This window comes from Rhinolophus sinicus, linkage group LG05 (genome assembly GCF_036562045.2).
Source record: "Rhinolophus sinicus isolate RSC01 linkage group LG05, ASM3656204v1, whole genome shotgun sequence".
In the NCBI taxonomy this organism is placed as follows: domain Eukaryota; kingdom Metazoa; phylum Chordata; class Mammalia; order Chiroptera; family Rhinolophidae; genus Rhinolophus; species Rhinolophus sinicus.
Window position 1 is genome coordinate 80,372,898 of NC_133755.1, and position 14,404 is coordinate 80,387,301.

At 43.1% G+C, this 14,404-nt stretch overlaps 1 pseudogene; it reads left to right on the forward strand.

Moving 5' to 3' along the window:
* The first annotated feature begins 13,395 nt into the window (after positions 1-13,395).
* LOC109439081 (cyclin-G1) lies at positions 13,396-13,953 on the forward strand (annotated as a pseudogene).
* The last annotated feature ends 451 nt before the right edge of the window (positions 13,954-14,404 follow it).

Consider the following 14,404-nt stretch of genomic DNA (forward strand, 5'->3'; position numbering starts at 1 on the left):
ATAATTTTCTGGATTTTTGAAACAATTCTATTTAAGCTAACACAGAATTCTTTTTACTGAAAGCTCTTAGAAATGCTGAATTGAAAAAAATCACTGCAATTCAAAAAAAAGTCCAAGGAAATACATTCCTGTGATTCAGCTATGAAGAATAGCATCTAAGGCAACGGCAGTGAGCCTGGGAGCTGAACCAGATAGTTTGGGGAAGGGCCGTCAACCAGGAGCTAGGAATGAAAACCCAAACAGGCCACGGGGAGGGGAGAATGTGAAAGATGCCCTAAGTGGTGCATGAATGCCTCATGGGCAGTGGCTGGGGGGTTGGCTGGACAGTCAGAAACTGGAGGAAAACAAAGCTGGGAAATTGAGAGGTGGAGGAGAGATGTGTTCACACACCTCTTGCCGTGGGGGGAGTGGTGAAGGTACTGGTGTGCGTGTGGATGCCAGCAGAGGTCACCCCACTGGTGGGGGCTGCTGGAACCCAGAGGGGGCGGTGCCTTGTTGGATGGTGTCACTTAGCCTCTCCCAGAACCCCAGGGCTTTCTCATGGGGACAAACAAAACGACAACTGGGATGGAGCTTGTATGGGCACAGCAGTGTGGCTTTCCACTCACCCAGGCTGACCTACCTGGTGTCTGCCACTGCTGAGTGCCCAGCCTGCTAATGGCAGCTTCTTTTTTTCTTTTTTTTGAAAAAAGAAATAGAAGAGGTGAAATTAATTTTTTTAAAAAGAGTCATCTCAGGTAAATATGTCAGTGTAGACATAGGAGAGATTTAAACAATCTTAAAACTATGAAGAAATTTATGTCAATGGAAGAGTCTTACTGCAACGAAATAAGTCAAAGCAGTTGTAAAAATCCTGTTTCCCTTCAGAATATCTGGGATCTTTTACAGGTAAGTTCTATAAAACTTTCAAGGATGGTTCATGATCTTATATAAAATGCTGTATGACAACTACAATTGAAAAATAAAAATTATTAAAATTAAAACCAGAAATGAAATAAAGAATGTAAAGTATTTCAGTTTTATACTGATTACATGTTGAAATAACATTTTTTAAATAATTTAGGTAAATAAAATGTTATTAAAATTAAAAAAGACTTACTATAAAGCTACAGCCATAAGACACTGTGGTATTAATGAAAGAATAGAGCGATACATCAACGGAACAGAAAAGAGAGCCCAGAAATAGACTCACATAAATATAGTCAACTGATCTTTGACAAGGAGCAAAGACAACACAACAGAGCAGAGTCTTTTCAGCAAATGGTGCTGCCACAACTGGATGACAACCACATGCAAAAAAGTGAATCTAAACGCAGATCTTACACACTTCAAAAAATTAACTCCAAATGGAACATAGACCTAAATGTAAAATGCAAAACTATAAAACTCCAAGAAGATAACACAGGAGACTAAGGTTAAATGATGTCTTGTAGACACAACTCCAAAGGCACAATCCATAAAAGAAATAATCAATAAGCTAGACTTTAACAAAACTTTAAAATTCTACTCTTGAAAGGCAAAGTCAAGAGACTGAGAAGACAAGACACACACTGGGAGAAAAATATTTGCAAAAGACACATGTGAAAAAAGATTGTTATCCAAAATGGACAAAGAATTCTTAAAACTCAACAGTAAAACACAAACCACCCAATTAAAAATGTGACAGAGACTATAACAGACACATCACCAGAGAAGATATACAGATGGTAAATACGCATACGAAAAGATGCTCCACCTCATATGTCATCAGGAAATGCAAATGCAAACAGCAATAAGATACCACTACGTATTAGAATGGCCAAAATCCAAAACACTGACACCACTAAATGCTGGTGAGGACCTGGAGCATCAGATGCTCTCAGAATTGCTGGTGAGAATGCACTTTGGAAGACAGTTTGGTGGTTTCTTACAAAAGTAATCATACTCTTAACCGTATGATCCAGCAACGGTGTTCCTTGTTTTTTACACAAATGACTTGAAAACTATGTCCACACAAGAGCCTGTGTACAGATGTTTATAGCAGCTTATTCATAACTGCCAAAACTTGGAAGCAACCAGGATGTTCTTCAATAGGTGAATGGATAAATAAACTGTAGTACCTCCAAACAGTGGAATATTATTCAGCTCTAAAAAGAAATGAGTGGGGCCGGCCCGGTGGCTCAGGCGGTTAGAGCTCCGTGCTCCTAACTCCGAAGGCTGCCATTCGATTCCCACATGGGCCAGTGGGCTCTCAACCACAAGGTTGCTGGTTCAACTCCTCGAGTCCTGCAAGGGATGGTGGGCAGCACCCCCTGCAACTAAGACTGAACACGGCCTTGAGCTGAGCTGCTGCTGAGCTCCCGGATGGCTCAGTTGGTTGGAGCACGTCCTCTCAACCACAAAGTTGCCAGTTCGACTCCCGCAAGGGATGGTGGGCTGTGACCCCCTGCAACTAGCATTGGCAACTAGACCTGGAGCTGAGTTGCGCCCTCCACAACTAAGACTGAAAGGACAACAACTTGAAGCTGAACAGCACCCTCCACAACTAAGACTGAAGAGACAACAACTTGACTTGGGAAAAAGTCCTAGAAGTACATACTGTTCCCCAGTAAAGTCCTGTTCCCCCTCCCCAATAAAATCTTAAAAAAAAAAAAAAAAGCTATCAAGCCATGAAAAGACATGGAGGAACCTTAAATACATAATACTAAGTGAAAGAAGCCAACCTGAAAAGGCCACATACTGTGTGATTCCAACTATATGGCATTCTGGAAAAGGCAACACTACAGAGACAGGAAAATGGTCAGTGATTGCCAGGGATTAGGGTAGAGAATGGAATTAAACAGGCAGGGCACAAAGAGATTTAGGGCAGTGAAAATACTCTGTATGATACTATAAAGGTGGATACATGCTGTCATACATTTGTCCAAACCATAGAATGTACAACATCAAGAGTGAACCCTAATGTAAACTCTGGCCTTTGGGAGATTATAATGTGTCAGTGTAAATTCATCAGTTGTAACAAACGTACCACTCTGGTGAGGTGTGTTGATTGTGGGAGAGGCTGGGACTGTGTGGGTTCAGGAGGCATACAGAAAATCTCTCCACCTTGATTTTAGTTTGGCTGTAAAGTAAACTGCTCTTTAAAAAAAAAAAAATATTTTAAAAAATCCCCAAACCAAAACCAACCAAAATAAAACAAATAAACAAACAAAAATTATTAAGGGGCTAGTATCCAGAATATACAAGGAACTCATGCAACTCAACCACAAAAAAACAAACAACCCAATTGAAAAATGGGCAGAGGACCTGAAGAGACATTTCTCCAAAGAGAACATACAAATGGCAAATAGACATATGAAAAAATGCTCAACATCACTAATCATCAGAGAAATGCAAATCAAAACCACAATGAGATATCACCTCACCCCAGTCAGAATGGCTATCATCAACAAGACAAATAGTAACAAATGTTGGAGAGGCTGTGGAGAAAAAGGAACCCTCATACACTGTTGGTGGGAATGCAGACTGGTGCAGCCGTTATGGAAGGCAGTGTGGAGGTTCCTCAAAAAATTACGAATAGAATTGCCATATGACCCAGCAATCCCTCTCCTGGGTATCTACCCAAAAAATCTGAAAACATTTATCCATAAAGACACGTGTGCTCCAATGTTCATTGCAGCTTTGTTTACTGTGGCCAAGACATGGAAACAACCAAAATGTCCTTTGATAGATGAATGGATAAAGAAGTAATGGTATATATACACAATGGAATACTATTCGGCAGTAAGAAAAGATGATATAGGAACATTTGTGACAACATGGATGGATCTTGAGAGAGTAATGCTGAGCGAAACAAGTCAGACAGAAAAAGCAGAGAACCATGTGATTTCGCTGATATGTGGTATATAAACCAAAAACAACAAAAGAACAAGACAAACAAATGAGAAACAGAAACTCAAAGACACAGACAATAGTTTAGTGGTTGCCAGAGGGTAAGGGGGGCGGGGGGTGGGGGGTGGGAGATGAGGGTAAGGGGATCGAATATATGGTGATGGAAGGAGAACTGACTCTGGGTGATGAACACACAATGGGATTTATAGATGATGTAATACAGAATTGTACACCTGAAATCTATGTAATTTTACTCACAATTGTCACCCCAATAAGTTTAATTTTAAAAAAAAATTATTAATCCAGGTTGTTGTGTGTTAGTATTTCATTTTTAATGACTGCATACTATTCCACTGTATACACACAGTACTGTGTATGGTTTTATGTGTTTGTTTGTCCTTCTACTGTTGAGGGATATCTGGTTGTTTACAGTTTTTAATGATTATGAATAAAAGGGCTATAAACATTCCCCTGAGGTGTGTGCAAATAAATTCCCAATTCACTTGGGTGAATATCGAGCAGTGCCATTGATGAGCCATGAGGCAAGTCCATGTTTAAGTTTAGAAGAAAACACAAACAGTCTTCCTAAGTGGCTTTACAAGTTCTCATTCTCATCAGCCATGAATGAGAGTTCCTGGTGCTCTATATCCTTGCCAGCATTTCTTATTGTCACTTAACATTGTTTTAACTATTCTAGTCATGTAGCGGTGTCTCATTGTGGCTTTAGTTTGTATTTCCCTAATGAAGGATGATGTTAAGCAGCTTTCTGTATGTTTATTTGACACCCATATATTGTTTGGGGTGAAGATCTGTCTCTCACTTTTTAAATTAAGATTTGTTGTTTTCCTTTGTTAAGCTTCAATTTTCTTTATTTATTTTGGCTGTAAGTCCTTTATCATATGTGTGACTTCCAAACATTTCTTCAAGTGGCTGGTCTCTCTTTCTCTTACCAGTGTGTTTTGTAGAGTAAGAGTTTTTAATTTTGATAAAGTCTGACATGTGATTTTTTTTTAATGGATTGGGCTTTTGCTGTATTATCTAAAAACTTATCACCAAACCAGAGGTCAGATTTTCTCCTTACTGTTCTTTTAGAAGTTTTATGGCTTTGCATGTCACCTGTAGTACCTGTGATCCATTCTGAGTTAATCCTTTATGTGATATAAGATACCATTTAGATTTACTTTATTTTTTATTTTTTGCATACAGATGTCCAACTGTCCCAGGACAGTTTGTTAAAAAGACTATCCCTTCATCATTGGATTACCTGAGCACCTGCATTCAAAACCAGCTCATGGTATTTGCATAGGTCCATTTCTGGTCACTTCATTCTGTTGTATTGATCATGTTTCTACCCTTTGGCCAATTCCACACTGTCTTTTGTGTGGAAAGTCTTGGAATAGCATCCTATAATTTTTGAAAGATACTTTTTCATTATCATTCAGTTGAAATCTTTCTAATTTCCAGTGTTATCTTTGATCCATGGATTATTTAGAAGGTTGTTTGTTTGTTTTTTATTTCTAAATATTGGTTTTATTCTCCTGATATCTTGTTACTTATTTATAAGAAAATTAGTTTTGGCCAAAGTACATATGATTTCAATCTTTTGAAATTTACTATTACTTGTTTTATGTCTCAGCATATGATCTTAGTGCATGTACAAAAGCACTTAAAAAAAAAAAAAAAAAATATATATATATATATATATATATATATATATATATATATATGTATGTATGTATGTATGTTGTTCCTGGGTTGCTGTAATGTTCTGTAATGTCAATTAGGTCAAGGTGGTGGGCAGTGCTGTTTATTTATATTTTAAGGAAACTATGAGCAGAAAAAAGAGCCTTTCCTTATCCTATCCCCACCCCCCACATATTTATGATTTCCACTGCTATGCATTCCCTCCTGAAGACTTAAGTTCCCATCTGGTATTTCTTTTCCCAGAGGAAATGTGTTTAATGTCTTTGTTGTTATTGTTGTTGTTTTCTGTTTGAAACAAGCTTTCTGAGTTTTATTTTATCGGAAAATATTTTTCCTTTTTTTTCTAAAGAGTATTTTTACTGCTGTAGAATTCTGATTTAACAGTTTATTTTCTCACAGCACTTTTTAAAAATGTTGTTCCATTGTCTTCTGATGTCCATTGTTTCTGATGATAAATTAGAAACATACTTACTGGTCATTCTTATAATTTTTCTTATGTACGTAGTGTGTCTTTTTTCTCTCATTGGTCTCAAGAGTTTCTGTTTATCTTTGTTTTTTGTCAGATTTCATTGGTGTGGTTTTATTTATATATATCTTGCTTGGAGTCCCCCAAATTTCTTGAGTCTAAAAATTCATGGCTGTTACCAAATTTTGGAAACGTTTGGGCCTACCTCTCTGCAAGTCTTTATTTGTCCTGTTCTCTCTTTCCTTTCCTTCTGGGATTCCAGTTGCACATATGTGTGATTGTTTGGATATCATCCCACAAATCTCTGAGAATCTGTCACAGGTGACCTCAGAAGAATGCTACAAAATTGCTTTTCCTTTTCTCTTTTACACTTGAGGGCACTGGGCACATAGAGGTTCAGTGACCTGTCCAAGTTTAACAATTAAGTGATGGAATAAAAGTTTAAAACTAATCCTTTTATTATAAATCATTATGTTAAGTTAAAATCCATTCACCCATACTGATATTAAATGGACACATAAATAAATAATTGGGGGCAAAGAGAAAAGGGAAAGTTGTTCTTTACTGTCGAATGCCAACTAATAAATGGGAAAGAAAGAATAGAGTTTGAAAAATCATTATTTTGCAACTGTAGTAATAATTGGTACAGACAGGAATCATCAAGGATTGCTAAAACCAGTGAGTGAAAGTTTGTTGAAGAGTAAGATAGTTACATAGTTTCAAAGAATCTCCCCTCAAGTTCCTTGTCAATTATAATGGAAAACAGTAACTGTATAGTGAAAATACCTGGCAGACACTGCTTTAGCTAAGTGATCAAAATTAACATCACCCACAACGGGCCAAACTGACCTCATGTGTCTCCTGATATGATGTTGTGAGAAGGATACAACATCACAGCTGCAATGTTCCTGCCAAAAATGCACAACTTGATTCGAACCATAAGAGCATTGAATAAACCCAAGTTGAAGGACTTCCTATAAAATAAATGGTCAGTCACCTACAAAAATACCAAGGTCATTAAAGAGAAATGAAATATGAAAAATGGTTCCAAATCGAAGAAGACTAAAGATACATGACAAGTGAATCCAATGCATGTTCCTAGATTAGATCCTGAACTGGAAAAAAAAAATACCTATGAATAATATTATTGTGACAATTTGAAGAATTTAGATAGTGACAGTAATATTGAGTCAATGTTAATTTTCCTGGTTTTGATTATTGTAGTCTCATTATAAAAGAAAATATCCTTGTTCTTAGGAAACAGACTGATATATTGAGGAGTAAAAGGGCAGTGATATCTGCAACTTACTCTCGAATCATTATGTATACAGCAAATGTGGCAAAACGTTAGGATAGTGAGGATTCTTTTCTACTTTACCTGCAAGTTTTCTCTAAGTTTGGAATTACTTCAAAGTAAAAACCTGTTTAAACACATTATTTTGACTTCAAGACCACATCATACTTTATTTAGTGTGGTTTTTAATAGTCAAATGTTGATGGTTATTTCTCCATGAATATTTTGACCTATTTCTTGAATCATTGGTTTGAAATGTTCAGGCATTAGGATATCCTTGCTATTATTCCCTTCTATTTGAAGGCTTTTTAGAAAGACTCTAGATTTAAGAAAGAAATCTCAGGATCTAGAATTTGGTGAAAAAAAATCTCAATGTAACTTATACCACAACATTGGGCAGCAAGGTAAAAGGAATAAGCAAACAGGGAGAAACCCCTTTACTTTTCTTTCTCTTAGAAAATGTCCACATTGCTGCTGCTCTTTGCATGTCCCTGGGCCTGAGGGACAGACGGCTCCCTTACACTATCAGAGGAAAATGATGGTGGGAAAACCTCTTCCTCTGTCACCTCCTCACCTTCAGCTTCTTTTTGTGGCCCATTCTCCCTCCCCAAGCCCTGGCCCAGGACCTCCAACCTCAGCCATAATCTAGCTTCTCACCTAGAGCTCAGTGGGGAGTGAGCCCTTCCTAGCACTGGAGGGCAGAAGAGAGAGGCCGGAGCCTGGGGCTGTGGGAGAAGGTGCAGCAGGAATGAAGGAGTTAGAGCCTGAAGGACTTCTGAATGAGAGTGAGGTGTAAGGATCAGAGAGTGACTGAGGACATTCCCGCATCTCCCTTTAGAGGGAAAGGGAAGGGCCTCAGACACAGGGACAGAGAGCATGGCAGGGTCTCGATGAGATCCACCCTCACCCTCACCCCTATGCTCTGAGAACACCTCACCTCAGGTCACGCTGAGAGTGCCCTTCAGCCCCAGGTGCTCCACCAGGCAGGTGTGTCTCAGCTCCTCTCTGGGGAGGACCCTCTTAGCTGTCCATCATGGATGTGTCCCCAACCCCCAGGTTAGGTCCCCCTGAGAGCTGAGTCCAGGCTCAGCACCTTCCCTTCCTGCAGCCAGGTGAGAGGGTTGATGGCAGGTGAGAAGCACAGTATGGCAGACAGCGTGTGATTGCCCTCGGGTCCTCTTGTTGGGTCACCACAACCCTGGAGGACACTGGTTTGAGAAAGAAAGAGCTCAGGGCAGGATGGGGGCTGGACTCAGCTCAGGATCTTCCCTTCTTTCCCAGTTTCCTTCACGCCAAGAAACCCCAGGCCGTGACCTAGTGAACGGATATAGAGACCCGGATCCCCACCCCCTCCCAGGAAGTGGTGGCTTCAGGGGCCTCCATTCCACCTGCAGGGTTAGTGCCGGCCCAGTGTGAGCCCAGGTACGTGCAGACGTTGGTTCTGGACCGCTCTTCCCCCAGTTAACCGCATGGCCCAGCCCCTCACCTCTTTCAAGACTTGCTGAAATGTTACCTACCTGAGCACCCCATTTCAAATTGTCATTTGTTCCCCTAAACCACCCCTCCCCCGCCTCCTTCTATTTTTTCTCTATATCTTGTATCGCTTTCCAACCTATCATATTATCAACTGAAACTGGAGACCTGAATTCTTTCAGATCTGTATCTGGGATTGAAAGGACAAGGGTCACTTTCCCTGTGTATGGTTTGGGGGTCCTGATTCTGTGTATGCTTGTGGGTTCCTTGCCGACTGGCCCAGGCCCGGCAGCCCTGCTGCCAGCAACCTCAGTTCTGCCACCAGCCGCGAACCGCAGACAGGAAGCACTAAGTTCACCGCTGAGCTGCTCGTAGCACGGACGATCTGCAGACCCCAAGCTAAGTCCTGCAAGGGACCTCCAGGAACATGGCCTCCTTGGCTGCCCGCAGCTGGGCCACCTCACCGCCCACAGCGCCACCCTCTGGGCCTGGCCAGGCAGCTCCCGCTTCATCAGCAAGGAGAAGGAGGTGATCCAAGTAGCTGAGGGCTGAGAGCGCAGGCCGCCCAGGGCTGGACCCTGACTGGGCTGTGAGGTCATGACCCAGGGAGTGGGTCCCTCAACATCCAGGACTGGGCCTTCAGCACCTGCCATTCGCTCTCCTTCCCCAGCACCCCAGAAATTCCTTTGCGCCTGTCTGCTAAGGTCTGTTTTCACTGACAGTTCACTTCTGACACCACGTGGGTGGGTTTTTCCACACCAAGCGATTCTCCAATTCTCTGTGGACACCAACTGGATGTCCTACAATTCAATTTGGTTCTGACACCAACTACCAGGGGTTAGTGCAGACCCCACAGGTGAGGGGCTCACTCAGTCCCATAGACTGCCTTCCCCCCACATCAGATGGGAGTCACCAGTACTGGGTCCTTAGGCTACTCACACTTCTGACTTAGCTGCAATTCAGGTGTTTCCATGACAACTGTCTCCAGGTTGGCTAACTTGCTAGAATGGCTCACAGAACTCAAAGGCACTGTGGGGACAGAGTGCCAGAGAGCAGTTTCCAGGCTCTTGGCCTCTCGTGGGGAGGTGCTGGCTCGGGTAGTGGATGACCATCCGCTGTGATTGGTTGGCCATCAGCTGTAACCGGTTAGCCAATTGGCTACTGATGTAGCTGCGGGGCTGCTTTGATTGGTTGGTTCGTTGGCAGGCAGAGAAGTGAATGGCTGACTGCGGATCCTGTGGCTACTACTGCGTGTGTCTCGCCCAATCGCTAGAGAGAATATAGTGGTATGACTCCCTACCTATGGCTCCGTGGGTGTTCCTATTTGGTTTCACCATATCTTGCGTTCTTATGTGGGGAGTGGGACCAGAGGCCCTGCAGGCCACCCTGCACGACAGGTACTTCAGTACTACTGACTGTTTCATTATAAAGGATACAGCCCAGGAACAAGGAAACAGAAGCCATGCATAGGGCGGGGAAGGGGGTGGCTTAGAGCTTCTGTGGTGTCTCCTGGCGCACACCCCTCCCAGCACCTCCATGCCTCACTAACCCAGAAACCTCTGAGTCCCACTGTTTAGGGTTTTGTGGGCCCTCCGTTACATAGGTATGATTGATTAAATCATTGGCCAGTGGTGATCAACTCAATCCCAGCCCCTGTCCCCTCCCTGGATGTTGGAGGTGGGGCTGAAAGTTCCAACCCTCTAATTACATAGTACCTCTGACAACAAACCCATATTCAGAAGCACCCTAGGGACCCAGCCTCCAGTCATCTCATTAGGACACCAATGGGCCACTTTTGTCACTCCAGGGATTCCAAGGGTCTTGGAAGCTCTTGTGACAGGAACCGGGCACTCAGACCAAATATTATAACTCAAGATGCTCTATCATCCCTGTCACTCAGGAAATTATGAGGGTTTTAAGAGCTCTGTTCCAGGAATCAGGAGTGAAGACCAAATATGTATTTCTTATTATATTATATATCACATTGTCCTTATACACATATGCACATGCACATGTCCTCTAACTAAATCCTTCCTGTTTTGCTCTCCTCCCTGGCTCCTTCCTCTCTCTTCCTTTCCCCTACTCTCCAGAGGCTCCCTCCTTCCAGGACCTGACTCCTCAGGGCTCCTATCCCCAAATCTCCTGGTTGGTGACTCACAGGGTTGATTCCTGGGAGGAGCGGCCTCCACCACAGAAGAAGCTGTAGGAACAAGGGAGGGGATTCAAGAGTCCAAGGTTCCATCCAGCAAGGTGAGGGACTGTGTCTTGAGGTACCAGGGATTTTGGGGTAGGTCAACCCCACAGTTGAGTCCTGGCTATTATGGTCTGGAGGCTTGCCTCTGCCCTGGGGATAAAGCCCAGAGTCACTCTGTGGTGGGAAGAAATGTCAGTATCAACCAGGATTTTGAAAAGCTGAACAGGCCCTGAGCCTGACCTGTGACCTGGACACCCCCTTCTGTGCAGAGCCCTGTCCAAGTGCTGGGAGCAGAAGGAGACCCTGGGGTGGTCCTGGCTGAGGAAGAGAAAGGGGAGCTGGCTCTTCTGTCCTAAGCCTTGTGGCCACATGAGGACACCACCACTCAGAGCTTGGACCTAGAGAGCCGAGACTAAGGACACACAGAGAGGGATCTGGATAAGCAACCCTCCTTTTGAATCAGCAAGTGCACAGCTAGTCTGTCACTTTCCCACTCCCTGTTTACTGTGAGCTGGTTCAACACTGCAAGTGAAGCACAGCCTTGGTCTCCATATGAGAAGCTTCTGTTTCTTTTATGCTGCTTTTCACAGATTCCTTTCCTTTTGTTTCTGTGGTGTAACCACTAATACAATATACAGGCAAGACGTTATAAAACCGGGTAAAAGATTATTCCTTACTCTACTTACTTATGAAAGTGGAGGAGTGATTATGAGGAACAATGACAGATATGGATCGAGAAAGATACAGGGAAAGGACCAAGAGACAGGCATAGAGGTAGAGATACTCACACACAATGTGAATCCATCCATCCATCCATCCATCCATCCATCCATCCATCCATCCATCCACCCACCTACCGACCTTTGCAGGGTACGTACATCAACAATTTTCAGTTTATGCCCCGACAGAAGGCACAGGGCTTCCTTGTGCCCTCACACCTGCCACACTTATTCATCAGGCTGACCGGTACGTTTGCTGAGTTCTACCACGTTCTGTCCTGCGTGCTCAGCATTGGAGTCTGAACAGGAAGAGACACCCGTGACCTGCTCACACCGGGCCCTGCACTGTCCCTGGCTGTGACATGACCTTATCTCCTGGATGCTTTTCTTTTTGGTCTTTGGGAAATGTCCATGCCCACCTCCCTGTTGACATTTGGGAGACTCGATCATGCTGGAACCATCACTATCTTTGAATCAAACTCTGATTTTTCAGCATTTACTCTGTGTCAACCACCTGCTAAATGCCTTTCAATGATTTTCTTTGATTTTCAATGATTTTCTTTGAAACCACAAAGATGTGGTTACCACTCCAAACACGTTGTTTATCAGAACCCTAAAAATAAGGACCCCTCAGGGAAAGGGCCCTCTCTGATGTCTCCCAGGACACCTCATTTCTTCTTCTCCTCTGGGTTCGCTTGCTTGCAAGGTGGCTTCTGTTTTCTCTGACTTTATTGCAAGAAGTGGAAATACTTGCTCAGTGATAAGTTCTTTGGAAAATCCAGGGTCAAACACCACCCCCAGGAATCACACACTCAAGAAAGACATATCTCTACTCCCTAAGTCCTGGAGGTGCTGTATTTATTTTCCTGTGTGTCCACCACAAGCAACTAGAAAATTTGGCTTTTCAATCCAATTTAGTGTCTGAAAATGATCTGGAAACAATCGGTGTATTCCCCTTCAAAGACTAAACTGCAGAGGAAATCTGTCCAAATCCACTGTTGTGGTTTCCTGAGTCAATAAAGAAGCCAAATGTGAGGTCCTTCAACAAAAATTAAGAGCTTTGGCTCCAAGCTGATTCAGAGCAGGGCAGTGTCACCTGAGGGGGGGGCACTGAGGAGACTCCCACCCAGGGCAGTTGCCCCTCCCTGGTCCTCTCCCCTCATGCCTGTGAGTCCCCTCGCCTCTTATGCTTCTGGGATCTGATATCGGGGACAGAGTGAGAGCAGGTCCGGGGAGGGTGGTTACCACTGAGAAGCCGCATTTGTGATCAGGATGATAGAGGCACTGACAACAACTGACTCGGAAACTGCCACACCAGCTGAATGCCCCATTGGAACAGGAGGCGAATGTCAGCCAGGGAGGTCTGCAGCCTGAGACAAATTGAATCTGCACGTGATAATGACCTCAGGATGCCTGCAAGGCTAAGGGACTTGGGAGTAAAAGAACTTCCAGGTCTAACTCAGCTCTTTGGCTTCGACACTAAGACACTTTCTCTAGCTGTGAATTTACTGGACAGATTCCCATCCAAAATGAAGGTACAGCCCCAGCCCCTTGGGTGTGCTGAACTGAGCTGCCTCTATTTGGCTGTAAAATCAATGGAAGAGGAAAGGAACGTCCCACTGGCAACTGACTGGATCCGAATAAGCCGGTCTAGGTTCACGTTTCAGGCTTTTCAATGAAGATCGAAAAGATCGTGATAGAGAAGGTGTTGGACATTCAAAGCTACTACTGCCTTTCCATCTCTGCCACTCTGTTATTCACTCACTCACTCAAGAGAACTGGCCATTTGGAAGGAGGAAGAGCCTTAACCATGAAAGACTAGGAGCTCAACCTCAGGCATGCCACTGCAGGATGGTGTTTTCTAACGCAAAGCCGTCTGTGTCTGCACTGTCTGTCATTGCACTGGAGACCCAAGCACAGAGGTGTGTGGAGTTCACAGAAGTAGTAGGATGACTTCAGACACACTGCAAGATAAATGGCAGGGATTTGACCTCCCAGCAAGAGCTCGTACAAGTGTTTAACTGAATAGTCATCAAACGAGTGTTCCAAACCAAATGATCAGATGTTGAAAACGATTGTTCCTGGGCGTACTGCATGGCAATTGAAGCATAGTTACTACAGAATAACCCACCTTCCAACCATTCCTGAAACAGTCCCTGAATTGGATTATTACAACAATAAAATTCTCTTCTCTGAAGCCTTTCTCCCCAATCCTGAGCTATGGATTCCATAATGCTACAATGGATTTAAGCTGTGAAGTCTCAGAAACGTCACAACTACATAACACTGGTGTCAAATTTGGGAAAACTCCCTAATTAACATCACACTGTAGTGGAATTATGCTTAAATTTTAATTCATCTGTGAGGCATAGAAAAAAGCCAAGAGCGTGTGAAATGCTAATGACAAGTCTGGGAAGCTTCATGTCTAACATGGATCCAACTTTCTATACTGGGTCCGTATATTTAGGTGGTATCGAAAATAGTAAACTGTTAAATAAAATTTTAATGAGGTTTACATCAAAACCAACATTTCACAAACGCACTTTGAAGGCATAACGAGGGTCACCATTCTAGGCAGTGAAAACAGTTTCTTGGCACCTGTAATGCAAGTCACAGATAATCCAGAGAAGTGGGCTTCATTGCTACATGGGAAATATGTTTGAATTTGAGGTTATTTTATATAA